Source organism: Callithrix jacchus, chromosome 12 (assembly GCF_049354715.1).
Source record: "Callithrix jacchus isolate 240 chromosome 12, calJac240_pri, whole genome shotgun sequence".
Lineage (NCBI taxonomy): Eukaryota > Metazoa > Chordata > Mammalia > Primates > Cebidae > Callithrix > Callithrix jacchus.
Window position 1 is genome coordinate 84,487,806 of NC_133513.1, and position 26,530 is coordinate 84,514,335.

Genomic DNA, 26,530 nt, shown 5'->3' on the forward strand with positions numbered 1-26,530 from the left:
GAATGGGCTTGTTTGTTTTTTTCCTGTAAATCTGTTTGAGTTCTTTGTAAATTCTGGATATCAGCCCTTTGTCAGATGGGTAAACTGCAAAAATTTTTTCCCATTCTGTTGGTTGCCGATTCACTCTAGTGACTGTTTCTTTTGCCGTGCAGAAGCTGTGGAGTTTGATTAGGTCCCATTTGTCTATTTTGGCTTTTGTTGCCAATGCTTTTGGTGTTTTGTTCATGAAGTCCTTGCCTACTCCTATGTCCTGGATGGTTTTGCCTAGATTTTCTTCTAGGGTTTTTATGGTGCCAGGTCTTATGTTTAAGTCTTTAATCCATCTGGAGTTAATTTTAGTGTAAGGTGTCAGGAAGGAGTCCAGTTTCAGCTTTCTGCACATGGCTAGCCAGTTTTCCCAACACCATTTGTTAAACATGGAATCCTTTCCCCATTGCTTGTTTTTGTCAGGTTTATCAAAGATTGTATGATTGTAGATATGTCATGTTGCCTCCGATGCCTCTGTGTTGTTCCATTGGTCTATATCTCTGTTTTGGTACCAGTACCATGCTGTTTTGATGACTGTAGCCTTGTAGTATAGTTTGAAATCCGGTAGTGTGATGCCCCCCGCTGTGTTCTTTTTGCTTAGAATTGACTTGGCTATGCGGGCTCTCTTTTGGTTCCATATGAAGTTCATGGTGGTTTTTTCCAGTTCTGTGAAGAAAGTCAATGGTAGCATGATGGGGATAGTGTTGATTCTGTAAATTACCTTGGGCAGTATAGCCATTTTTACGATATTAATTCTTCCTAACCATGAACATGGAATGTTTCTCCATCTGTTTGTGTCCTCTCTGATTTCGTTGAGCAGTGGTTTGTAGTTCTCCTTGAAGAGGTCCCTTACGTTCCTTGTGAGTTGTATTCCAAGGTATTTTATTCTTTTTGTAGCAATTGTGAATGGCAGTTCGTTCTTGATTTGGCTTTCTTTAAATCTGTTATTGGTGTAGACAAATGCTTGTGATTTTTGCACATTGATTTTATATCCTGAGACTTTGCTGAAGTTGCTTATCAGTTTCAGGAGTTTTTGGGCTGAGGCGATGGGGTCTTCTAGGTATACTATCATGTCGTCTGCAAATAGAGACAATTTGGCTTCCACCTTTCCTATTTGAATGCCCTTTATTTCTTTTTCTTGCCTGATTGCTCTGGCTAGAACTTTCAGCACTATATTGAATAGGAGTGGTGAAAGAGGGCATCCTTGTGTAGTGCCGGATTTCAAAGGGAATGCTTCCAGTTTTTGCCCATTCAGTATAATATTGGCTGTTGGTTTGTCGTAAATAGCTTTTATTACTTTGAGATACGTTCCATCGATACCGAGTTTATTGAGGGTTTTTAGCATAAAGGGCTGTTGAATTTTGTCAAATGCCTTCTCTGCGTCAATTGAGATAATCATGTGGTTTTTATTTTTGGTTCTGTTTATGTGGTGAGTTACGTTTATAGACTTGTGTATGTTGAACCAGCCTTGCATCCTTGGGATGAATCCTACTTGATCATGATGAATAAGTTTTTTGATTTGCTGTTGCAATCGGTTTGCCAGTATTTTATTGATGATTTTTGCATCTATGTTCATCATGGATATTGGCCTGAAGTTTTCTTTTCTTGTTGGGTCTCTGTCTGGTTTTGTTATCAGGATGATGTTGGTCTCATAAAATGATTTGGGAAGGATTCCCTCTTTTTGGATTATTTGTTCATCATGGATATTGGCCTGAAGTTTTCTTTTCTTGTTGGGTCTCTGCCGGGTTTTGGTATCAGGATGATGTTGGTCTTATAAAATGATTTGGGAAGGATTCCCTCTTTTTGGATTATTTGGAATAGTTTCAGAAGGAATGGTACCAGCTCCTTTTTGTGTGTCTGGTAGAATTCGGCTGTGAACCCGTCTGGACCTGGGCTTTTTTTGTGTGGTAGGCTCTTAATTGCTGCCTCGACTTCTGACCTTGTTATTGGTCTATTCATAGTTTCAGCTTCCTCCTGGTTTAGGCTTGGGAGGAAACAGGAGTCCAGGAATTTATCCATTTCTTCCAAGTCTACTAGTTTATGCGCATAGAGTTGTTTGTAATATTCTCTGATGATGGTTTGAATTTCTGTGGAATCTGTGGTGATTTCCCCTGTATCATTTTTTATTGCATCTATTTGGTTGTTCTCTCTTTTCTTTTTTATCAATCTGACTAGTGGTCTGTCTATTTTGTGGATCTTTTCAAAAAACCAGCTCTTGGATTTATTGATTTTTTGAAGGGTTTTTCGTGTCTCTGTCTCCTTCAGTTCAGCTCTGATCTTAGTTATTTCTTGTCTTCTGCTGGGTTTTGAGTTTTTTTTATCTTGCTCCTCTAGCTCTTTCAATTTTGACGATAGGGTGTCAATTTTGGATCTCTCCATTCTCCTCATATGGGCACTTATTGCTATATACTTTCCTGTAGAGACTGCTTTAAATGTGTCCCAGAGATTCTGGCATGTTGTGTCTTTGTTCTCATTGGTTTCAAAGAACTTCTTTATTTCTGCCTTCATTTCATTGTTTATCCAGTCAACATTCAAGAGCCAGTTGTTCAGTTTCCATGAAGCTGTGCAGTTCTGGGTTGGTTTCTGAATTCTGAGTTCTGACTTGATTGCACTATGGTCTGAGAGACTGTTTGTTATGATTTCAGTTGTTTTGCATTTGCATTTACTTCCAATTATGTGGTCAATTGTAGAGTAGGTGTGATGTGGTGCTGAGAAGAATATATATTCTGTGGATTTGGGGTGGAGAGTTCTGTAAATGTCTATCAGGTTTGCTTGTTCCAGGTCTGAGTTCAAGCCCTGGATATCCTTGTTGATTTTCTGACTGGTTGATATGTTATTGACAGTGGAATGTTAAAGTCTCCCACTATTATTGTGTGGGAGTCTAAGTCTCTTTGTAAGTCATTAAGAACTTGCCTTATGTATCTGGGTGCTCCTGTATTGGGTCCATATATGTTTAGGATTGTTAGCTCTTCTTGTTGTATCGATCCTTTTACCATTATGTAATGGCCTTCTTTGTCTCTTTTGATCTTTGTTGCTTTAAAGTCTATTTTATCAGAGATGAGAATTGCAACTCCTGCTCTTTTTTGCTCTCCATTTGCTTGGTAAATCTTCCTCCATCCCTTTATTTTGAGCCTTTGTGTATCCTTGCATGTGAGATGGGTTTCCTGGATACAGCACACTGATGGGTTTTGGCTTTTTATCCAATTTGCCAGTCTGTGTCTTTTGATTGGTGCATTTAGCCCATTTACATTTAGGGTTAATATTGTTATATGTGAATTTGATACTGCCATTTTGATGCTAGCTGGCTGTTTTGCCCGTTAGTTGATGTAGATTCTTCATTATATTGATGCTCTTTAGCATTTAGTGTGATTTTTGGAATGGCTGGTACTGGTTGTTCCTTTCTACTTGTAGTGCCTCTTTAGGCGCTCTTGTAAAGCAGGCCTGGTGGTGACAAAATCTCTGAGTACTTGCTTGTTCACAAAGGATGTTATTTTTCCTTCACTTATGAAGCTCAGTTTGGCTGGATATGAAATTCTAGGTTGAAAGTTCTTTTCTTTAAGGATGTTGAATATTGGCCCCCACTCTCATCTGGCTTGTAGAGTTTCTGCCGAGAGATCTGCTGTGAGTCTGATGGCTTCCATTTGTGGGTGACCTGCCCTGTCTCTCTGGCTGCCCTTAGTATTTTCTCCTTTATTTCCACCCTGGTGAATCTGACGATTATGTGCCTTGGGGTTGCTCTTCTTGCGAAATATCTTTGTGGTGTTCTCTGTATTTCCTGCATTTCGGTGTTGGCCTGCCTTGCTAGGTGGGGGAAATTTTCCTGGATAATATCCTGAAGAGCATTTTCCAGCTTGGATTCATTCTCTTCGTCACATTCTGGTACACCTATCAACCATAGGTTAGGTCTCTTCACATAGTCCCACATTTCTTGGAGACTTTGTTCATTCCTTTTTTGCGCTTTTTTCTCTAATCTTGGTTTCTTGTTTTATTTCATTGAGTTGATCTTCGACTTCTGATATTCTTTCTTCTGCTTGGTCAATTTGGCTGTTGAAACTTGTGCATGCTTCGTGAAGTTTTCGTATTGTGTTTTTCAGCTCCTTCAATTCATTCATATTCCTCTCTAAGTTATCCATTCTTGTTATCATTTCCTTGAATCTTTTTTCAAATCTTCTTTCAAGGTTCTTAGTTTCTTTGCATTGATTTAAAACATGTTCTTTTAGCTCACAAAAGTTTCTCATTATCCACCTTCTGAAGTCTAATTCCATCATTTTGTCACAGACATTCTCTGTCTAGCTTTGTTCCCTTGCTGGTGAGGAGTTTTGGTCCTTTGTAGGACTTGAGGTGTTCTCATTTCGGATGTTTTCCTCCTTTTTGCGTTGGTTTCTTCCCATCATTGTGGATTTATCCACCTGTCGTCTGAGTAGTTGCTGACTTTTCGATTGGGTCTCTGAGTGGACGCCCATATTGTTGATGATGAAGTATTTCTGTCACTTGGTTTTCCTTCTACCAGTCTAGCCCCTCCACTGTATGACTGCTGAGGTCCACTCCAGGTCCTGCTTGTCTGGGGTGCACCTATAGTGGCTGTGGAACAGTGAGGGATGCTACCAGTTTCTTTTTCTGCTATCTTTGTCCCAGAATGATGCCTGCCAAATGTCAGTCTTCTGGATATAAAGGGGTCAGGGAGCTGCTTGAGGAGACAGTCTGTACTTTATAGGAGCTCAAGTGCTGAGCTGTGAGCTCTGTTGTTCATTCAGGGCTGTTAGGCTGCTACATTTAATTCTGCTGCAGCAGAACTCATAAAAAAAAAAACCTTTTTTCTCAGATGCTCTGTCTCAGGGGGCTTGGGGTTTTCTTTGTGAGTGTCCGTTGCACTGTCTTGCCCAGCTAGGAGGTCACTATTTGCCTGCTGAGACTCTGCCCTGCTGCTGCGGTCTCCGCCCTGCTGCCATAGACTACACCCTGCGGCGGAGTCTCTCTGTTGTGGTGGGTTGCCTCGGCAATGGCAGGCTGCATCAGTAGGGGCAGGTTGCCTTGGTAATGGCAAACGCCCCTCCCCCACCAAGCTGCACCATCCTGGGTTCAGCCGTGCCTGCAGTGAAACTCTCCACCCGGAGTGTTTGGAATCGCTGTTTTGTTTGTCCCACTGCCGTTTGGCCCAAACACCGTTTCTCTGGAATCTTCTGGCCTGGCTCACTGTCCAAGTCCCGTTCAATCAGATGGATATGCCAATCTGCCCTCTCAAGTCTCAGATTACCGGTTCAACAGGGCACCTGGACCAGTGTGCTTTGTGCGGAGCGCTGTGGAGCGTTGCTGCACTGCAGCGCCGGCCACCGGCTGCACCGGCCGCCAGCTGCACCAGCCAAAACCGCTGCGCTGGCATCCCGCATCTCTTTTATACCTGGGAATTTCCCCGTTCTGTGGGCAACAAAGATCCGTCTGGAAATGCGGCCCTGACTCACCCTTTGCGTGTTCACCGAGAGCTTCAATCCTGGGTTGTTCTCACCGTGCCATCTTGAGTCGGTCTCCCAAATAATACTATTTGATTGGTACAAAACCACAATTACTTTTGCACCAAACTAATATCATGATTATCTTCACACTTAAAGATTTATCTACACTTTTTATTTTTTTTAAGACATATTCATAGCAATGTCTTTACTGGAGGTTGCATTAACTCATTTAAGGCATTGAAGGTACTACATGGAAAATGATTGTTTAAATTGTATCACTGCCAAGAACCTAACCAGCTAATGTGCTAGCAGGAAGAGAATGATTAGCAATTACCCTCCAGTAAACCACAATGTCATAAGATTATTGTTTGTTTTTACTAAAAGTTGTCACATGATTACAGGTCATTAGAAGCCAATGATAATGAAAACCCTATACATGTTTCATAAGCGTGTTTAAATTTCACAAGCTTTGTATATTCCACCAGAAAGCCAAATGCTTGCAAATGCTTTCCCGATCTTACCTCATAAAGACTGCCCTTCATTTTCCTCCCCTCATTTCCAAATGTCTTTAAAGACCCATATCAAAGGCTGTTTCTTTCAGGAGCTCACCTATCCAGGAGAAATAAAAGGTAAACCTCACCTTTCCTCTATGCCCCCAGCACTTACTGTACTCTTACAACGTTGAATAAAAACACTGTCTGCTGTTTTACAGTAGTCATGCTGAAACTCAACTATATGCTTTGAGGACAGGCTTTTGGTCTGATCCATCTTCACATCCCCCAAAACACCTAGAACTCTAACTCTGTGTTTAGCATAGAAAGGACTCTTCTAGTTCTTTTAGACCCTGATTAACTAATGTACAATGTTAGATGCAAAAACAAGATTAACTGAATTGTACATGATGGCTGAGAATAAGCTTAATTATAATGCCAAATAGCAAAGTTAAGTGACTTCTCCACTTTTCAAATTTAGTTTTTTCTCTTAGAATTTTTAGTTATAGTAATAATCCTTAACTATTTAAGGAATGAATCTGACCACCAAATGACTGTATTTTTTCACTGTGAACAATAAGTTTATACTGGGCTGATGGATAAATATGCGATCAAGCAAATACAGCCATTTGTTAACTATATTATTGAAATCAGGGGTTGGCAAAATTTTTCTGTAAAGGGTCAGATTGTAAGTACTTAAGCTTTGCAGTCTCTGTGGAAACTGCTCAAGCCTGCTATTGTAGTGCAAAAGCAGCCAGAGACAGTATCTGAACTAATGAGAATGGCTGCATTCTACTAAAACTTTATTTACAAAAACAGGTAGGCAACTAGATTTGGCCCCAGGACAAATTAGGGTTTGCCAACCCCTAATCTAAATGGTGGGTATGCAGATATACAATTATTTTGACTTTTCTATATGCTTTAAAGTTTTCAGAATAAGATGTTCAAAACCATGTGTCCATGAATTATCCAAAGGTTTTATCTATTATGCAAAGGTTTAAATATTAAAAGCTTATAAATTGTCCTCAAGTTTTTGTTTTCATATATTCTCTTTGTTATAGCCTTCAGATGGTAAAAATTAAATATGTAATTTTCCGAAGTCTTTAGTTTGGGGCATTAAAATCATCTTGATCAGGAATGACTGATCCAAAAATGGCTAGTCCTTGGCAATAGTAAGATAAAAATATTCCTCTCTGCTTTTCTCCACTGGAGCTAGACCTTGCTGTTTCTGTCAGGAAAGGTGGGGTGGATGTTTGTTGCACTGTTATTTTATATATAGCATATGTACCTTTTCCCAGGCTTTCTTTTTAACATTCCATTATTTAAAACTGACACTATCTAAAGTTGAGAGCAGTGACTTTTCAAAATTATTTCCTTTAGACTATTTCCATCTACAAGGTACTTTGACATATTTTCACTTTCTTCACAATATGGGCTTTTTAAACAACTTTTTTCTGTAAGTTGTGACATGATTACTTTAAAAATTAAATGGAATCTAACTTTGTAAGTGTTCATAATATCAGCTCTGCTAGACAGAGCAAGATGACAACCAGGCCATAAGATGCCTTTTAGGATCTGTGTAGAGTTTGTGAATTGAAGCAGAAAAATATTCTAGTTTCTCATACTCACTGGCTTAGTTCATGATCCAAACCAAACATTAGGAGACAATCATAGTGTCTTTGTCCCTGGCAGAATTTTTGTTCAGCCTGTGAAATCTTCCTGGCCTCATGGCCAAACCATACCTTATGGAAAACAAAAAATAGGGGTAGGGAGAAAACCCGTATAGACTGTAGGATCATCTCAGACACCACAATCACAAGTTCTTCTGTCATGGTTCTCAGTCCTCCTGGATGTTGAATGCTGCCTGCCTGCCAAAACCAAGGGTCCCCACTGAGGCTTCCTGACACTTGGCTTTTTTATTAGAAACACCTGAGGTGAGACCCACTGAATCTCCCCAGAGCATCTGGCCCTCTTCCTATGCAGTCCTTCTGGAGAGTTACCATTTTAAATAAAGAAACTGAAACAGAGAGAAAATAGATTACCGCACTGCCTCCCCTCCTACAAGGTGAATCCCTACTTCTGAACTTTTTTGTCTCTGTCCCGTCACCCCTGCCTACCACTGCTTCCTGGTAAGAAAGCCATCTTACAAATGCCTACTTTGAGAAATGATACAAGGAGTACAAACTCTGAAGTCAAATAGATTAGGGTTCAGCTCTCACAGCTGCCACTTACTGATTATGAATTTTACTCAAGTTGCTTAATCCTACTGAAGTAGGCTGATAATGACTCCAACGATATGTCCACATCCTAATCCCTGGAACCTGTGAATGTTACCATATGTAGTGAGGTTTTTCAGGTGTGAGTACTTAAGGATCTTGATTACCCAAATGGGACCTAAATGCCAAAACAAGTGACCTCATAAGAAAGAGACAGAGAGAATAGACATCACACACACAGAGGAGAAGGCAATATGAAAATGGAGGCAGAGATTGGAGTGATGTGGCCATAAGCCAAAGAATGCAACAGCCCCCAGAAGCAGGAAGAGGCAAGGAATGGATGCTCCCTTGGAACTTCAGCTGCCCTGCTGACACCCTGATGTCTGACTTCTGGCCTCCAAATCTGTAAGAGAATAAATCTCTATTATTTTAAACCACCAAGTTTATAGTAGTTTGTTACAGCATCCACAGGAAACTTATACACCTGCTAAGCCTCAGTTTCCTCATCTGTTAAACTGAGATAATAATATATGCCTTGTTAGGTTGTTGTGATAACAAAAATTAACAAATGCAAAATATTAGCTCAATGTCTGGCACATAGTAAGCATGTAATACATAGCAGCTGCTGTTGTTTTTATTATTATTATCTTCACTATTTTTAATATGGATGGGCAGCTTATCCTAAACCCAGTACTACTGCTTTAAAAATCAGTCAAACTGGCCCACACCTGTAATCCCAGCACTTTGGGAGTCTGAGGTGGACAGATCACAAGGTCAAGAGAATGAGACCATCCTGGCCAACATGGTGAAACCCTATCTCTACTAAAAATACAAAAAAAAAAAAAAAAATTTAGCCGGGCGTGGTGGCACGAGCCTGTGGTCCCAGCTACTTGGGAGGCTGAGGTGGAAGAATCGCTTAAACCCAGGAGGTGGAGGTTGCAGTAAGCTGAGATTGTGCCACTGCACTCCAGCCTGGCGACAGAGCAAGACTCCATCTCAAAAAAAAAAAAAAAAGTCAAAGCTAACACCAAGTGGCATAATCTTCAACTAGGGAGAACTGCATATTTGTTTATAGTTTGTATCAAAATAGTGCCTTTCATCAAAAAACTGACTTCTATTCTGTTGCCATATTATTATGAAATGCTCTATCTATTCATGCCAATAATTAAATAAGTCATGTTGCATTTTTCCAAGTATTAAATTGTATGTTTTACCATAAACTGCATGTTTAAAATTGAAAATAAACATTTCCAGCTGTTTTGTGGACAACGCATCTAAATTTGAACTGCTGAATTCTGGAAAAACTACAGATCTTTTAAGTATGCTACAATTATTTTTTAAACCAATGTCAACTCTCACTTATTCAGGAACATTCAACTGAGGTGCAGTTAGGGGAGAGTGGGAGTTTTATATGATGGAAGATTGCCTTCCCAAATATAGAAGTGTAGTATATAGGGGGTCAATAATTGTTTAGCAAAGAATTATTAAGTCATTGTACTAGACAGTGGAGGATGGAAAGGTGACTAACATAGAGCCTTTACCTTGAAGGCACTCACAGGACAGCGAAGGACATAGAAACATAAAAGCAGACAGATTAAAATTCGGAAGGATAATAGTGAAGCTAACATTTACCAAGTACCTATTCTGTGCCAGGCACTATCTAACCCTTTACATGCATTTTCTCTTTTAATCTTCACAGCCACCCTATTAAGTGGGGTTTTGGTAAGGTTAAATTGCCCAAGGTTACATAGCTTGTTTAAGAACAGTCTAATTCCTGGGTCCTCACTTTTAACCACTGCTGCAGAGGCATAAACCATGTAACATGAGAACACAGAAAAGGAAGAAAGTTATTGTGGCTGCGGGAAGTGGGAGGGTTCCATCCAGAAATGCAGTTGACTTGGATCAAGGATGAATGGAAATTAGGAGGACTTTTTTTTTTAATTGTACCTTAAGTTCTGGGGTACACGTGCAGATCTTGTAAGATCATTGCATAGGTACACACATGCCACGGTGGTTTACTCGCTCCATCCCCCCATCATCTACATCAGCCATTTCTCCCAGTGTTATCCCTCCCCAACCTCCCTGCCCCCTGCTGTCCCTCTCCTAATCCCCCGCCCCCAACATGCCCCTGTGTGTGATGTTACCTCCCTGTGCCCATGTGTTCTCATTGTTCAACACCTGCCTGTGAGTGAGAACATTCGGTATTTGGCTTTCTGTTCTTGTGTCAATTTGCTGAGAATAATGGTTTCCAGATTCATCCATGTCCCTACAAAGGACATAAACTCATCATTTTTTATGGCTGCATAGTATTCCATGGTGTATATGTGCCACCTTTTCTTTGTCCAGTCTATCATTGATGGGCATTTGGGTTGGTTCCAGGTCTTTGCTATTGTAAACTGTGCTGCAATGAACATATGCGTGAATGTGTCTTTATAATAGAATGATTTATAGTCCTTTGGTTAAATGCCCAGTAATGGGATTGCTGGGTCAAATGAAATTTTTAGTTCTAGGTCCTTGAGGAAGTGCCACACTGTCTTCCACAATGGTTGAACTAATTTACATTCCCACCAATAGTGTAAAAGTGTTCCTACTTCTCCACATTCTCTCCAGCATCTGTTGTCTCCAGATTTTTTAAAGATAATCATTCTAACTGGCATGAAATGGTATCTCAATGTGGTTTTGATTTCCATTTCTCTAACGACCAGTGATGATGAGCATTTTTTCATATTTGTTGGACTCATAAATGTCTTCTTTTGAAAAGTGTCTGTTCATATCCTTCACCCACTTTTGAATGGGTTTTTTTTTTCTTATAAATCTGCTTTAGTTCTTTGTAGATTCTGGATATTATTAGCTTTGTCTGATGGGTAGATTGCAAAAACTTTTTCCCATTCTGTTGGTTGCCAGTTCACGCTAATGATTGTTTCTTCTGCTGTACAGTTTAATTAGATCCCATTTGTCTATTTTGGCTTATGTTGCCATTGCTTTTGGGGTTTTAGTCATGAAGTCCTTGCCTATGCCTATGTCCTGAATGATTTTGCCTAGGTTTTCTTCTGGGGTTTTTATGGTGTTATGTCTTACATTTAAATCTTTAATCCATTTGGAGTTAATTTTAGTGTAAGGAAGGGGTCCAGTTTTAGCTTTCTGCATATGGCTAGCCAGTTTTCCCAACACCATTTATTGAACAGGGAATCCTTTTCCCATGGCCTGTTTTTGTCAGGTTTGTCAAAGATCAGATGGTTGCAGATGTGTGGTGTTGCTTCTGAGGCCTCTGTTCTGTTCTATTGGTCTGTGTCTCTGTTTTGGTACCAGTACCATGCTGTTTTGATTACTGTAGCCTTGTAGTATAGTTTGAAGTCAGGTAGCATGATGCCTCCAGCTTTGTTCTTTTTGTTTAGGATTGTCTTGGCTCTGGAGGCTCTCTTTTGGTTCCATATGAAGTTTAAAGTAGTTTTTTTCTAGTTCTGTGAAGAAGGTCATTGGTAGCTTGATGGGGATAGGGTTGAATCTATAAATTACTTTAGGCAATATAGCTGTTTTCACGATATTTATTCTTCCTAACCATGACTATGGAATGTTTTTTCATCTGTTTGTGTCCTCTCTTATTTATTTGAGCAGGGGTTTGTAGTTCTCCTTAAGGAGGTCCTTTACATTCTTTGTTAGTTGTATTTCTGGGTATTTCATTCCCTTTGTAGCGATTGTGAATGGGAGTTCACTCATGATTTGGCTCTCTGTTTGTCTGTATTGGTGTACAGGAATGCTTGTGATTTCTGAACATTGATTTTGTATCCTGAGACTTTGCTGAAGTTGCTTATCAGTTTAAGGAGATTTGGGGCTGAAATGATGGGGTCTTCTAAACATACAATCATGTCATTTGCAAATAGAGACAATTTGGCCACCTCTTTTCCTAACTGAATACCCATTCTTTTTCTTGCCTGATTGCTCTGGCTAGAACTTCCAGTACCATATTGAATAGGAGTGGTAAGAGAGGGCATCCTTGTCTACAGCCAGTTTTCAAAGGGAATGCTTCCAGTTTTTGTCCATTCGGTATGATATTGGCTGTGGATTTGTCATGAATAGCTTTTATTATTTTGAGATACGTTCCACTGATACCTAGTTTATTGAGGGTTTTTAGCATAAAGGGCTGTTCAATTTTGTTGAAGGCCTTCTCGCATCTGTTGAGATAATCATGTGGTTTTGGTCTTTGGTTCTGTTTATGTGATGGATTACATTAATAGATTTGCATATGTTGAACCAGCCTTGCATCCCTGGGATGGAGCATACTTGATTGTGATGGATAAGCTTTTTGATGTGCTTTTGCATTTGGTTTACCAGTATATTATTGAAGATTTTTGCATCAATGTTTATCATACATATTAGCCTGAAGTTTCCTTTTTTAGTTGTGTCTCTGCCAGGTTTTGGTATCAGGGTGGTGTTGGTCTCGTAAAATGGGAGGATTTCCTCTTTTTGTATTGTTTGGAATAGTTTAAGAAGGAATGGTACCAGCTCCTCTTTGTATGTCTGGTAGAATTCGGCTGTGAACCCATCTGGACCTGGACTTTTTTTGATTGGTAGGTTATTAATTGCTGCCTCAACTTCAGACCTTGTTATTGGTCTATTCAGGGTTTCAACTTCCCAGTTTAGTCTTGGGAGGGTGCAAGTGTTCAGGAATTTATCAATTTCTTCCAGATTTACTGATTTATGTGCATAGAGTTATTGGTAGTAATCTCTGATGGTAATTGGTATTTCTGTGGAATCAGTGGTGATGTACCTTTTATCATTTTTTATTGGATCTATTCAATTCCTCCCTCTTTTCCTTTTCATTAGTCTGAGTGCTCTCTGTATTTTGTTGATCTTTTCAAAAAATCAGCTCCTGGATTTATTGGTTTTTTGAAGGGTGTTTTTTATATCTCTACCTCCTTCAGTTCTGCTCTAATCTTAATATTTCTTTTTTTTTTTTTTTAAAGCTGGCATCTGCTTTTATTTTTTTATTTTTATTTTTTAATTGCATTTTAGGTTTTGGGGTACATGAGCAGAGCATGCAAGACAGTTGCATAGGTACACACATGGCAGTGTGTTCTGCTTCCTTTCTCCCCTTCACCAACATTTGGCATTTCTCCCCAGGCTATCCCTCCCCATCTCTGCCTCCCACTGGCCCTCCCCTTTCCCCCCAATAGACACCAGTGTTTAGTACTCCCCTCCCTGTGTCCATGTGTTCTCATTTTTCATCACCCTCCTATGAGTGAGAATATGCAGTATTTCATTTTCTGTTCTTGTGTCAGTTTGCTGAGGATGATGTTCTCCAGATTCATCCATGTCCCTACAAATAACACAAACTCATCATTTCTCATTGCTGCATAATATTCCATGGTGTATATGTGCCACATTTTTTCCAATCCAGTCTATTTTCAATGGGCATTTGGGTTGATTCCAGGTCTTTGTTATTGTAAACAGTGCTGCAATGAACATTCGTGTACATGTGTCCTTATAGTAGAACGATTTATAGTCTTTTGGATATATACCCAGTAATGGGATTGCTGGGTCAAATGGAATTTCTATTTCTAAGGCCTTGAGGAATCACCACACTGTCTTCCACAATAGTTGAACTAATTTACACTCCCACCAACAGTGTAAAAGTGTTCCTTTTTCTCCACATCCTCTCTAGCATCTGTTGTCTCCAGATTTTTTGATGATCGCCATTCTAACTGGCATGAGATGGTATCTCAATGTGGTTTTGATTTGCATCTCTCTGATGACCAGTGACGATGAGCATTTTTTCACATGATTGTTGGCCTCATATATGTCTTCTTTCGTAAAGTGTCTGTTCATATCCTTTGCCCACTTTTGAATGGGCTTGTTTGTTTTTTCCTGTAAATCCGTTTGAGTTCTTTGTAAATTCTGGATATCAGCCCTTTGTCAGATGGGTAAACTGAAAAAATTTTTTCCCATTCTGCTGGTTGCCGATTCACTCTAGTGACTGTTTCTTTTGCCATGCAGAAGCTGTGGGGTTTCATTAGGTCCCATTTGTCTATTTTGGCTTTTGTTGCCAATGCTTTTGGTGTTTTGTTCATGAAGTCCTTGCCTACTCCTATGTCCTGGATAGTTTTGCCTAGATTTCCTTCTAGGGTTTTTATTGTGCCAGGTCTTATGTTTAAGTCTTTAATCCATCTGGAGTTAATTTTAGTGTAAGGTGTCAGGAAGGGGTCCAGTTTCAGCTTTCTGCACATGGCTAGCCAGTTTTCCCAACACCATTTGTTAAACAGGGAATCCTTTCCCCATTGCTTGTTTTTGTCAGGTTTATCAAAGATTGTATAGTTGTAGATATGTTGTGTTGCCTCCGGTGCCTCTGTTCTGTTCCATTGGTCTATATCTCTGTTTTGGTACCAGTACCATGCTGTTTTGATTACTGTAGCCTTGTAGTATAGTTTTAAATCTGGTAGTGTGATGCACCCCGCTGTGTTCTTTTTGCTTAGAATTGACTTGGCTATGCAGGCTCTCTTTTGGTTCCATATGAAGTTCATGGTGGTTTTTTCCAGTTCTGTGAAGAAAGTCAATAGTAGCTTGATGGGGATAGCGTTGATTCTGTAAATTACTTTGGGCAGTATAGCCATTTTCACGATATTAATTCTTCCTAATCATGAACATGGAATGTTTCTCCATCTGTTTGTGTCCTCTCTGGTTTTGTTGAGCAGTGGTTTGTAGTTCTCCTTGAAGAGGTCCCTTACGTTCCTTGTGAGTTGTATTCCAAGGTATTTTATTCTTTTTGTGGCAATTGTGAATGGCAGTTCGTTCTTGATTTGGCTTTCTTTAAGTCTGTTATTGGTGTAGACGAATGCTTGTGATTTTTGCACATTGATTTTTATCCTGAGACTTTGCCAAAGTTGCTTATCGGTTTCAGGAGTTTTGGGGCTGAGGCAATGGGGTCTTCTAGGTATACTATCATGTCATCTACAAATAGAGACAATTTGGCTTCCACTTTTCCTATTTGAATGCCCTTTATTTCTTTTTCTTGCCTGATTGCTCTGGCTAGAACTTCCAGTACTATATTGAATAGGAGTGGTGAGAGAGGGCATCCTTGTCTAGTGCCGGATTTCAAAGGGAATGCTTCCAGTTTTTGCCCATTCAGTATGATATTGGCTGTTGGTTTGTCATAAATAGCTTTTATTACTTTGAGATACGTTTCATTGATACCGAGTTTATTGAGGGTTTTTAGCATAAAGGGCTGTTGAATTTTGTCAAATGCCTTCTCTGCGTCAATTGAGATAATCATGTGGTTTTTGTTTTTGGTTCGGTTTATGTGGTGAATTACATTTATAGACTTGCGTATGTTGAACCAGCCTTGCATCCCCGGGATGAATCCTACTTGATCATGATGAATAAGTTTTTTGATTTGCTGTTGCAATCGGCTTGCCAATATTTTATTGAAGATTTTTGCATCTATGTTCATCATGGATATTGGCCTGAAGTTTTTTTTTCTTTTGGGTCTCTGCCGGGTTTTGGTATCAGAATGATGTTGGTCTCATAAAATGATTTGGGAAGGATTCCCTCTTTTTGGATTATTTGGAATAGTTTCAGAAGGAATGGTACCAGCTCCTTTTTGTGTGTCTGGTAGAATTCGGCTGTGAACCCGTCTGGACCTGGGCTTTTTTTGTGTGGTAGGCTCTTAATTGCTGCCTCGACCTCTGACCTTGTTATTGGTCTACTCATAGTTTCAGCTTCCTCCTGGTTTAGGCTTGGGAGGACACAGGAGTCCAGGAATTTATCCATTTCTTCCAGGTTTACTAGTTTATGTGCATAGAGTTATTTGTAATATTCTCTGATGATGGTTTGATTTTCTGTGGAATCTGTGGTGATTTCCCCTTTATCATTTTTTATTGCATCTATTTGGTTGTTCTCTCTTTTCTTTTTTATCAATCTGGCTAGTGGTCTGTCTATTTTGTGGATCTTTTCAAAAAACCAGCTCTTGGATTTATTGATTTTTTGAAGGGTTTTTCGTGTCTCTATCTCCTTCAGTTCAGCTCTGATCTTAGTTATTTCTTGTCTTCTGCTAGATTTTGAGTTTTTTGATCAATTTTAGAGTAGGTGTGATGTGGTGCTGAGAAGAATGTATATTCTGTGGATTTGGGGTGGAGAGTTCTGTAAATGTCTATCAGGTTTGCTTGCTCCAGGTCTGAGTTCAAGCCCTGGATATCCTTGTTGATTTTCTGTCTGGTTGATCTATTATTGACAGTGGAGTGTTAAAGTCTCCGCTATTATTGTGTGGGAGTCTAAGTCTCTTTGTAAGTCGTTAAGAACTTGCCTTATGTATCTGGGTGCTCCTGTATTGGGTCCATATATGTTTAGGATCGTTAGCTCTTCTTGTTGTATCAATCCTTTTACCATTATGTAATGGCCTTCTTTGTCTCTTTTGATCTTTGTTGCTTTAAAGTCTATTTTATCAGAGATGAGAATTGCAACTCCTGCTTTTTTTTTTTTTTTTTTTTTTTTTGCTCTCCATTTGCTTGGTAAATCTTCCTCCATCCCTTTATTTTGAGCCTTTGTATATCCTTGCATGTGAGATGGGTTTCCTGGATACAGCACATTGATGGGTTTTGGCTTTTTATCCAATTTGCCAGTCTGTGTCTTTTGATTGGTGCATTTAGTCCATTTACATTTAGGGTTAATATTGTTATGTGTGAATTTGATACTGCCGTTTTGATGCTAAGTGGCTGTTTTGCTCGTTAGTTGTTGTAGATTCTTCATTATGTTGATGCTCTTTAGCATTTAGTGTGATTTTGGAATGGCTGGTACTGGTTGTTTCTTTCTATGTGTAGTGCCTCTTTCAGGAACTCTTGTAAAGCAGGCCTGGTGGTGACAAAATCTCTGAGTACTTGCTTGTTCGCAAAGAATTTTATTTTTCCTTCACTTCTGAAGCTCAGTTTGGCTGGATATGAAATTCTAGGTTGAAAGTTCTTTTCTTTAAGAATGTCGAATATTGGCCCCCACTCTCTTCTGGCTTGTAGTGTTTCTGTTGAGAGATCTGCTGTGAGTCTGATGGGCTTCCCTTTGTGGGTGACCCGACCTTTCTCTCTGGCTGCGCTTAGTATTTTCTCCTTCATTTCAACCTTGTTGAATCTGACGATTATGTGCCTTGGGGTTGCTTTCTTGCGGAATATCTTTGTGGTGTTCTCTGTATTTCCTGCATTTGAGTGTTGGCCTGTCTTGCTAGGTGGGGGAAATTTTCCTGGATAATGTCCTGAAGAGTATTTTCCAGCTTGGATTTATTCTCTTCGTCTCCTTCTGATACACCTATCAAACTTAGGTTAGGTCTCTTCACATAGTCCCACATTTCTTGGAGACTTTGTTCATTCCTTTTTGCGCTTTTTTCTCTGATCTTGGTTTCCTTTTTTATTTCATTGAGTTGATCTTTGACTTCAAATATTCTTTCTTCTGCTTCGTCAATTTGGCTATTGAAACTTGTGCATGCTTCGCGAAGTTCTCATATTGTGTTTTTCAGCTCCTTTAATTCATTCATATTCCTCTCTAAGTTATCCATTCTTGTTATCATTTCCTCAAATCTTTTTTCATATCTTTTTTCAAGTTCCTTAGTTCCTTTGCATTGATTTAATACATGTTCTTTTAGCTCACACAAGTTTCTCATTATCCACCTTCTGAAGTCTAATTCCGTCATTTCATCACAGTCATTCTTTGTCCAGCTTTGTTCCCTTGCTGGTGAGGAGTTTTGGTCCTTTCTAGGAGGCGAGGTGTTCTGATTTCGGGTGTTTTCCTCCTTTTTGCGCTGGTTTCTTCCCATCTTTGTGGATTTATCCACTTGTCATCTGCGTAGTTGCTGACTTTTCGATTGGGTCTCTGAGTGGACACCCAGATTGTTGGTGATGAAGTATTTCTGTTACTTGGTTTTTCTTCTACCAGTCTAGCCCCTTCACTGTACGACTGCTGAGGTCCACTCCAGGCCCTGCTTGTCTGGGGTGCACCTATAGCAGCTGTGGAACAGTGAGGGATGCTACCAGTTTCTTTTTCTGCTATCTTTGTTCCAGGATGATGCCTGCCAAATGCCAGTCTTTTGGATATAGAGGGGTCAGGGAGCTGCTTGAGGAGACAGTCTGTACTTTATAGGAGCTCAATTGCTGAGCTGTGAGCTCTGTTGTTCATTCAGGGCTGTTAGGCTGCTATGTTTGATTCTGCTGCAACAGAGCTCATTAAAAAACCCTTTTTTTCCCAAATGCTCTGTCTTGGGGGGTTCGGGCTTTATTTTTGGTGTCCGTTGAGGTGTCCTGCCCAGCTAGGAGGCAGTCTAGTCACTATTTGCCTGCCGAGGCTTCGCCCTGCTGTTGTGTGGTTTGCCCTGTTGCTGCAGGCTCTGCTCTTCTGCTGTGGTCTCCGCCACAGGCTACGCCCTGCGGCGGAGTCTCTCTGTTGTAGTGGGTTGCCTCGACAACGGCAGGCTGCGTCAGCAGTGGGCGTGTATCTCAGGGGCGGGTTGCCTCGGCAACAGCAGGCTGCATCAGCAGTGGGCATGTATCTCAGTAGGGGCAGGTTGCCTCGGTAATGGTGGACGCCCCTCCCCCACAGAGCGTCTCAGGGACCGTCTGCACAGGGAGCATTTGGAATCGCCGTTTTGTCCGCGCTACCGCAAACGCTGTGTCCCTGCAATCCCCTGGGCTGGCCCACTTTCCAAGTCCCGTTCAGTCTCAAATTCAGCCCTCTCAGGTCTCAGGTTGCCGGTTCAACAGGGCACCCGGACAAGCGCGCCCTGTGGGTAGCGCTGGGTAGGGCCGGCTGCCGCCACCCCGGCTGCCGGCTTCACCAGGCTGTACCTCTGCCTGGCGTCCTGCGTCTCCTTTATACTTGGGAATTTCCCCGTTCTGTGGGCAACAAAGATCAGTCTGGAAATGCAGCTGTGACTCACCTCTCCACGGATTCACCGAGAGCTTCAATCCTGGGTTGTTCTCACAGCGCCATCTTGAGTCCTCCCCATCTTAGTTATTTCTTGTCTTCTTCTAGCTTTTGAATTTTTTTGATCTTGCTCCTCTAGCTTTCAATTTTGATGATGGGGTGTTGATTTTAGATCTTTTCTCACGTCTCATGTGGGCAATCATTGCTCTAAATTTTCCTCTACACACCGCTTTAAATGTGTCCCAGAGATTCTGGCACGTTGTGTCTTCATTCTCATTGGTTTCTAAGAACATCTTTATTTCTGACTTCATTTCATTGTTTATCATTGATTGTCACTCAGGAGCAAGTTATTCAGTATCCATGTAGTTGTGTGGTTTTGAGTGAGTTTCTTAATCCTGAGTTCTAATTTGATTGTGCTGTGGTCTGAGAGACTGTTTGTTATGATTTTCATTCTTTTGCATTTGCTGAGGAGTGTTTTACTTCCAATTATGTGGTCAATTTTAGAGTAAGCATGATGTGGTACTTAAAGGAATGTATATTCTGTGGATTTGGGGTGGAGGGTTCTGTAGATGTCTATTAGGTCCTCTTGGTCCAGATCTGCATTCACGTCCTGGATATCCTTGTTGATTTTCTGTCTCATTGATCTAATATTGACAGTGGAATGTTAAAGTCTGCCACTATTATTGTGCAGGAGTCTAAGTCTCTTTGTAGGTCATTACAAAGAGTGCTGGGTGTGCTCCTGTATTGGGTGCATATATATTTATGATAGTTAGCTCTTCTTTTTGCACTGATCCTTTCACCATTATGTAATGCCCTTCTTTGTCTCTTTTGATCTTTGATAGTTTAAAGTCCATTTTATTAAAGACTAGGATTGCAACCCCTGCTTTTTTTTTTTTTGCTCTCTATTTGCTTAGTAAATCTTCTTCCATCCCTTTATTTTGAGTCTGTGTGTGTCTTTGCACGTGAGATGGGTCTCCTAGATACAGTATATCATTTGGTCTTGACTTTTTATCCAGTTTACGAGTCTATGTATCTTAACTGGGGCATTTAGGCTATTTACATTTAATGTTAATATTGTTATGTGTCAATTTGATCCTGCCATTTTGTTATTGGCTGGTTGTTTTGTCCATTAGTTGACTCAGTTTCTTCATTGCATCATTGACCATTACCATTTGGAATGTTTTTGCAGTGGCTGGTACTGGTTGTTCCTTTCCATGTTTATTGGTTCCTTCAGGAGCTCTTGCAAGGTTGGTCTGGTGGTGATGAAATCTCTCAGCAATTGCTTGTCCATAAAGGATTTTATTTCTCCTTCACTTATGAAACTTAGTATGACTGGATATGAAATTCTGAGCTGAAAGTTCTTTTCTTTAAGGATGTTGAATATTAGCCCCCACCCTCTTCTAGCTTGTAGGGTTTCTGCCAAGAGATCTGCTGTGAGTCTAATGGGCTTCCCTTTGTGGGTGACCCCACCTTTCTCTCTGGCTGCCCTTAGCATTTTTTTCTTCATTTCAACCCTGATGAATCTGACAATTATGTGTCTTGGGGTTGCTCTTCTTGAGGAGTATCTTTGTGGTGTTGTCTGTATTTCTTGGATTTGAATGTTGGCCTGCCTTGCTAGGTTGGAGAAGTTCTCCTGGATAATATCCTGAAGAGTGTTTTCCAGCTTGGATTGATTCTCCCCATCACATTCAGGAACACCAATCAATGATAGATTAGGTCTTTTCACATAATCCCATATTTCTTAGAGGTTTTGTTCATTCCTTTTCACTATTTTTTCTCCAATCTTGCCTTCTCATTCCATTTCATTGAGTTCATCTTCAGTCTCTGATATCCTTTCTTCTGCTTGATCAATTTGGCTATTGAAACTTGTGTACACTTCATGAAGTTCTCCTGCTGTGTTTTTCAGTTCCATCAAGTTGTTTATGTTCTTGTCTAAGCCGGTTATTCTATTTAGCATTTTGTCTAACCTTTTTTCATGGTTTTTCGTTTCTTTGCATTGGGTTAGAACATGTTCCTTTAGCTCAGAGAAGTTTATTACCCATCTTCTTGAAGCCTGCTTCTGTCAGTTCATCAAACTCATTCTCCATCCTGTTTTGTTTCCTTGCTGGTGAGGAGTTGTGATCCCTTGGAGGAGGAGAGGCACTTTGGTCTTTGATGATTTCATCCTGCTTTTTTCCCATCTTCGTGGATTTATCTACCTTTGATCTTTGAAGTTGGGGGTTTCAGATGGGGTCTCTGAGTGGGCGTCCTTTCTGTTGATGTTGAGGCTATTTCTTTTTGTTTTTTATTTTTCCTTCTAACAGTCAGGCCCCTCTGCTGTAAAATTGCTGGAGATCCATCACAGGCATTGGTTGCCTAGGAATCACCCATGGGGGCTTCAGAGCAGTGAGAATTGTTGCCTGGTCTTTCCTCTGGTAGCTTCATCCCAGAAGGCTACCCGCCTGGGGTAGCCTGAGCTCTCTTGTATGAAGCATTCTTTTGGCTCTTCAGGGGTCAGGGAGCTGCTTGAGGATGTAGTCTATCCCTTGTTTGATGCTGAGGCACTGCTGGGCTGCCTTGGCCTCAGCCTGGCTGCTATATAGGCCTCCTCTGGCTTTTGTTTATACAGGTGTGATTAGCCCTGCCTTCACAATGGCAGACTCCCTTCCTCCCACCAAGCTTGATCATCCTGGGTCAAGCTTGAACAAGTTTCATGCTGGCTGCAAAACTCTCAAGTGAGAGGGCTTCAGTTTGCTGGGATTTGTGGGGGTGGGACCTGCCGAGCCATATCACCTGTCTCCCTGCTTTCAACTCTCTCTCTTTCTGGGGGGTAGCTCTGTCCAGCTGGCACTCTTGGTGCCAGTCAGATCGCCCATCCAGATTTGTGCTGACAACCCATGATGCCAGCTGGAGCAGCCACTGTGCTGATAATTCATGGCACTTTTGGCAGAGATCTCCTAGTCTGTGGGTTGCAGAGGGCATAGGAGAAGCACAGTATCTGAACCAGAGTACCAGGGGGAGGGATAAGTCCCCGATCCTCTGGTCAGTTACACTTCCCAAGTGGGGCAGCGCCATGCCTTGCTGAGGTTCACCCTCTTTGGGCTACACCCACTGTTCAACCAGTCCCATTGAAATGAACCTGATACCTTGATTGGAGATGTGGAGATCACTCACCTTCTGCATCTCTCTCACTGGAAGCTGCACTCTGGAGTTGTTTCTATTCAGCCATCTTCAGGACTTTGTTTTGAAGGTGAAAAATAGGCCAAAAGATACTCCAAAAGGAGAGAAGTGCCTGTGCAAAGGTGAGGCATCAGGAAAGGGCCATGTACTCAGGGCAACTGGAGTGCCATGGGTCTGGAGTGATCAGGAGTATTATACTAGACACAAAGAAGGATATCAAGTTACTAAAGCCTTTTGGGGGTGATATGGTTAGATTTTGTGGTCCCCACCCAAATCTCATCTTGAATTGTAATCCTCATAATCCCCACATGTTAAGGGAGGGACCCAGTGAGAGATGATTGGATCATGGGGGCGGTTTCTCCCATGTTGCTCTCCTGATGGCAAATGAGTTCTACTAAGATCTGATGGTTTTATAAGCATCTGGCATTTCTGTATTTGCACTTCACTCTCTTGCCACCAGGTGAAGAAGGTCTCTGCTTCCCCTTCACCTTCCACAATGATTCTATGTTTCCTGAGGCCTCCTCAGGCATGCACAACTATCAATCAATTAAACCTGTTTCTTTTATAAATTCCCCAGTCTCGGATATTTCTTTACAGCAGTGTGAGAATGGACTAATACAGGGAGAGACAGGATTAGATTTGCATTTTAGAAAGATGCTTAGGGATCTATGTGGGGGATAGACTACACAAAAATTCAAGCCTGGAGGCAGAGGTTTCTAGTCTGATATGGGAATCAGATTACTACTCACTTATTTATTCCCATTGGATTAATATGAAAATACAAAAGAAAACATTATTTTACTATTGGAAACAAGGAAAGGCAACCATTCACATAGCAGAAGGCATTGTAGCAACAGACATGCCTATTCTTACTGGTTAGTCAGTTTCATGTAAAAATGTCTGAAACAAATTTGAAGCTCATCTGAGACCCTCACTATACTAATATTAGACAAAACAGAATTCATGCCAAAAAGAATTTTTAAATGGGAAATGGGGTCACGTTAGATAGATAAAAAGGAGCCGTACCAAAAATATGGTATGAATTATCATGCATCAAATAACGTAGCACCAAAATAGGTAAAGCCAAAGTTGCTAGCAATACAGAGAAAAGTGAAAAATTAGAACTATAATAGGCTTTAACATATACCTCTTTTCAGAATAGGTCTAATTAACAAAAGCAAACATAGTTTATTAAAGTATAATTAAAACTTTCAGTTAATAAATAGATATATCTAAATAAATAGATAGTATATCACACTTTGTATCTCATGAACTTTATATCACATCCTAGTGAACAAGAAAATCACAAGTTCTAAAAATTAAAAATTGTACAGTTTACATTTCCTAACAATACAATTAATAAACTAGCAATTAATTTTTTTTAAATGAACAAAAAAGTAAACAAAATTGGGATTATGAAACACCATCTTAAATAGATTGGAACACAAAAAGAGCATAAAACTGCAGTCAATGATTCTTTAGGAAATAAGTAAAACACTAGTTATCTAAACTTTGCCTCAGAAGAGTACTCAGAAGAAAATGTGAAGTCTCAAGTATTTATAATAAAACAAACAAAAAAATAAAAATAAGTTAAATACACATCATTTCAATGAGCCATAAAAAGAGCCACAAGAAAAACTTAAGGGAAAAATGAGGAAAGAAAAAATATAGCAGCTCACAGCAGAAATTAGCCAATTTAAAATATTAAATCGTTTAAGAGATAGGTTTTTTTGGGTTTTGTTTTGTTTTGTTTTTTGAGATTGTGTCTCACTCTATCACCCAGGCTGCAGTGCAGTGGCACAAACCTGGATCCCTATAACCTCTACCTTCCAGGTTCAAGCAATTCTTGTACCTCAGCCTCCCAAGTAGCTGGGATTACAGGCACCTGCCATCACGCCTGGCTAATTTTTGTGTTTTTAGTAGAGACGGGCTTTCACCATGTTGGCCAGGCTGGTCTCGAACTCCTGACCTCAAGTGATTTGCCTGCCTTGGCCTCCCAAAGTGCTGGGGTTACAGACCTGAGCCACTGCGCCTGGCTGAGATGATTTATTTTTAAAGAAGACCAGTAAAACTTGCCTCTGATAAGTCTAATCAAGGTAAGGAGGATCTATACAAACATACAATATGAGAAATGAGAAAGGAGACACAAACACAGATAAATTTTTGAAGTCTCTATTAACAAAACAATTCTCAAAATATGTATATTACAAAATCTTCAATGATAAAGTGATAAACTTCATAGACTAATAATCAAAGAGGGAAATTTTTTAATATGTCAAAAAATATTCCTCCAATGATACCAGATTACAGTCCCATATGGTTTCACAGATATTTTTCTTTCAATTTTTTTTTTTTTTTGATGGAGTTTTGCTTTTGTGTTCCAATCTGGAATACAATGGCCCAATTTTGGCTCATCACTACCTCCACCTCCTGGGTTCAAGCGATTCTCCCACCTCAGCCTCCTGAGTAGGGGGGACTACAGGCATATGCCATCATGCCTGGCTAATTTTGTATTTTTAGTAGAGACAGGGTTTCTCCATGTTGATCAGGCTGGTCTCGAACTCCCAACCTCAGGTGATCCACCCACCTCAGCCTCCCAAAGTGCTGGGATTACAGGCGTGAGCCACCTCACCCAGCCTTTTTCAAATTTTAAAGAGGAATCCATAATATATATGCTAAAGAGTACAGAAAAAAAAGAAATGTTTCCCAATTCATTTGACCAGATGGTATAGCCTTTATTTTAAAACCTAAATAAAAGTAAAAATATATAATTATTTAAGATATAAATAGGGATTTTGGATCTTACATAAAATTTGAGAATTGTAACCGAGAAGTATATTTTTGGAAAATTTTCTTTCACAATTCAATTAATACAAATCGCCATGTAAACAAACTAACCAACGTAAAAGTTATCTCAGTAGACACATAAAAACATTTGATATAACCCAACATTCATTCCTGCTTAAATACTCGCAAACTAAGAATAGAAGGGAACTTCCCCAACACAATAAAAAATATCTATGAAACCTACAACTAATATCAAACTTAATGGCAAAAGCCTAAATGTTTGCCACCTAAGATCAGGCACAAGACAAGAATGTTTACTCTTACCACTTTTATTTACTCTTATAATGAAAACTCTAGCCAGTGCAACAGGCAAGAAAAAGAATTTTAAAAATTCTGATTGGAAAGGAAGAAGCAAAACTGTCTTTATTCACAAATGGCATGTTTGCCTTTAAAAATCTGATGAAATCTACCAAGAAGCTACTAGAATGAATAAATGAGTCTAAAATGTCACAGGATAGAAGATTAATATATAAAAATCAATTTTATTTCTATTATACTAGCAACGAAAAATCAGAATTGAAATTTTAAAAACAATATTATTTATAATACCACCAAAAATTGAAATATTTTAAGAACACATCTGTGAATGTAAGGACAAATAATGTAGAGGGCCTGTGTAGTGAAAACTACCAAACACTGAGAAACAACTGGGCTAGGCGTTGTGGCTCACACCTGTAATCCCAGCACTTTGGGAGGCTAAGGTGGGCAGATCACCAGCTCAGGAGATTGAGACCATCCTGGCTATTGAGGTGAAACCCCATCTCTACTAAAAATACAAAAAATTAGCCGAGCGTGGTGGCACAAGCCTGTAATCCCAGCCACTTGGGAGGCTTAGGCAGGAGAATCGCTTGAGTTCAGGAGGCAAATGTTGCAGTGAGCCGAGATGGTGCTACTGCACTCCAGCCTGGGCTACAGAGTGAGACTCCATCTCAAAAAAAAAAAAATTAAAGAACTAAATACCTACATGGAGAGACATACCATGTTCCTGTTCCTGGGCTGGAAAAGTTAATATTATTAAGATGCCAAATTATCCCCAAATTGGTCTATAGAGTCAATGCGATCCCAAGCAATTTTCCAGAAGACTTTTTTTAATTGACAAGCTAATTCTAAAATTCACATGGAAATGCAAGAACCTAGAATAGCCAAAACAACTTTGAAAAATAACAAAGTTGGAGGACTAACACTTACTGATTTCAAGACTTATTAAAGAACTATGGGCCGGGCACAGTGAGTGGCTCACACCTGTAATCCCAACATTTTGGGAGGCTGAGGTGGGTGGATTGCTTCAGCCCAGGAGTTCAAGACCAGCCTGGGCAACATGATAAAACCCCATCTCTACTAAAAAAAAAAAAAAAATAGCCAGGCATGATGGCCCATGCCACCTAAAAGGCTGAGGTGGGAGGATCACCTGAGCCCAAAAGACGGAGGTCACAGTGAACTGAGATCA

At 40.1% G+C, this 26,530-nt stretch overlaps 1 protein-coding gene across 1 annotated transcript in view; it reads left to right on the forward strand.

Moving 5' to 3' along the window:
* The window catches only part of LOC144578709 (uncharacterized), a 141,898-nt gene that overhangs the window by 65,551 nt on the left and 49,817 nt on the right, over positions 1-26,530 (forward strand). The window lies entirely within an intron of this gene.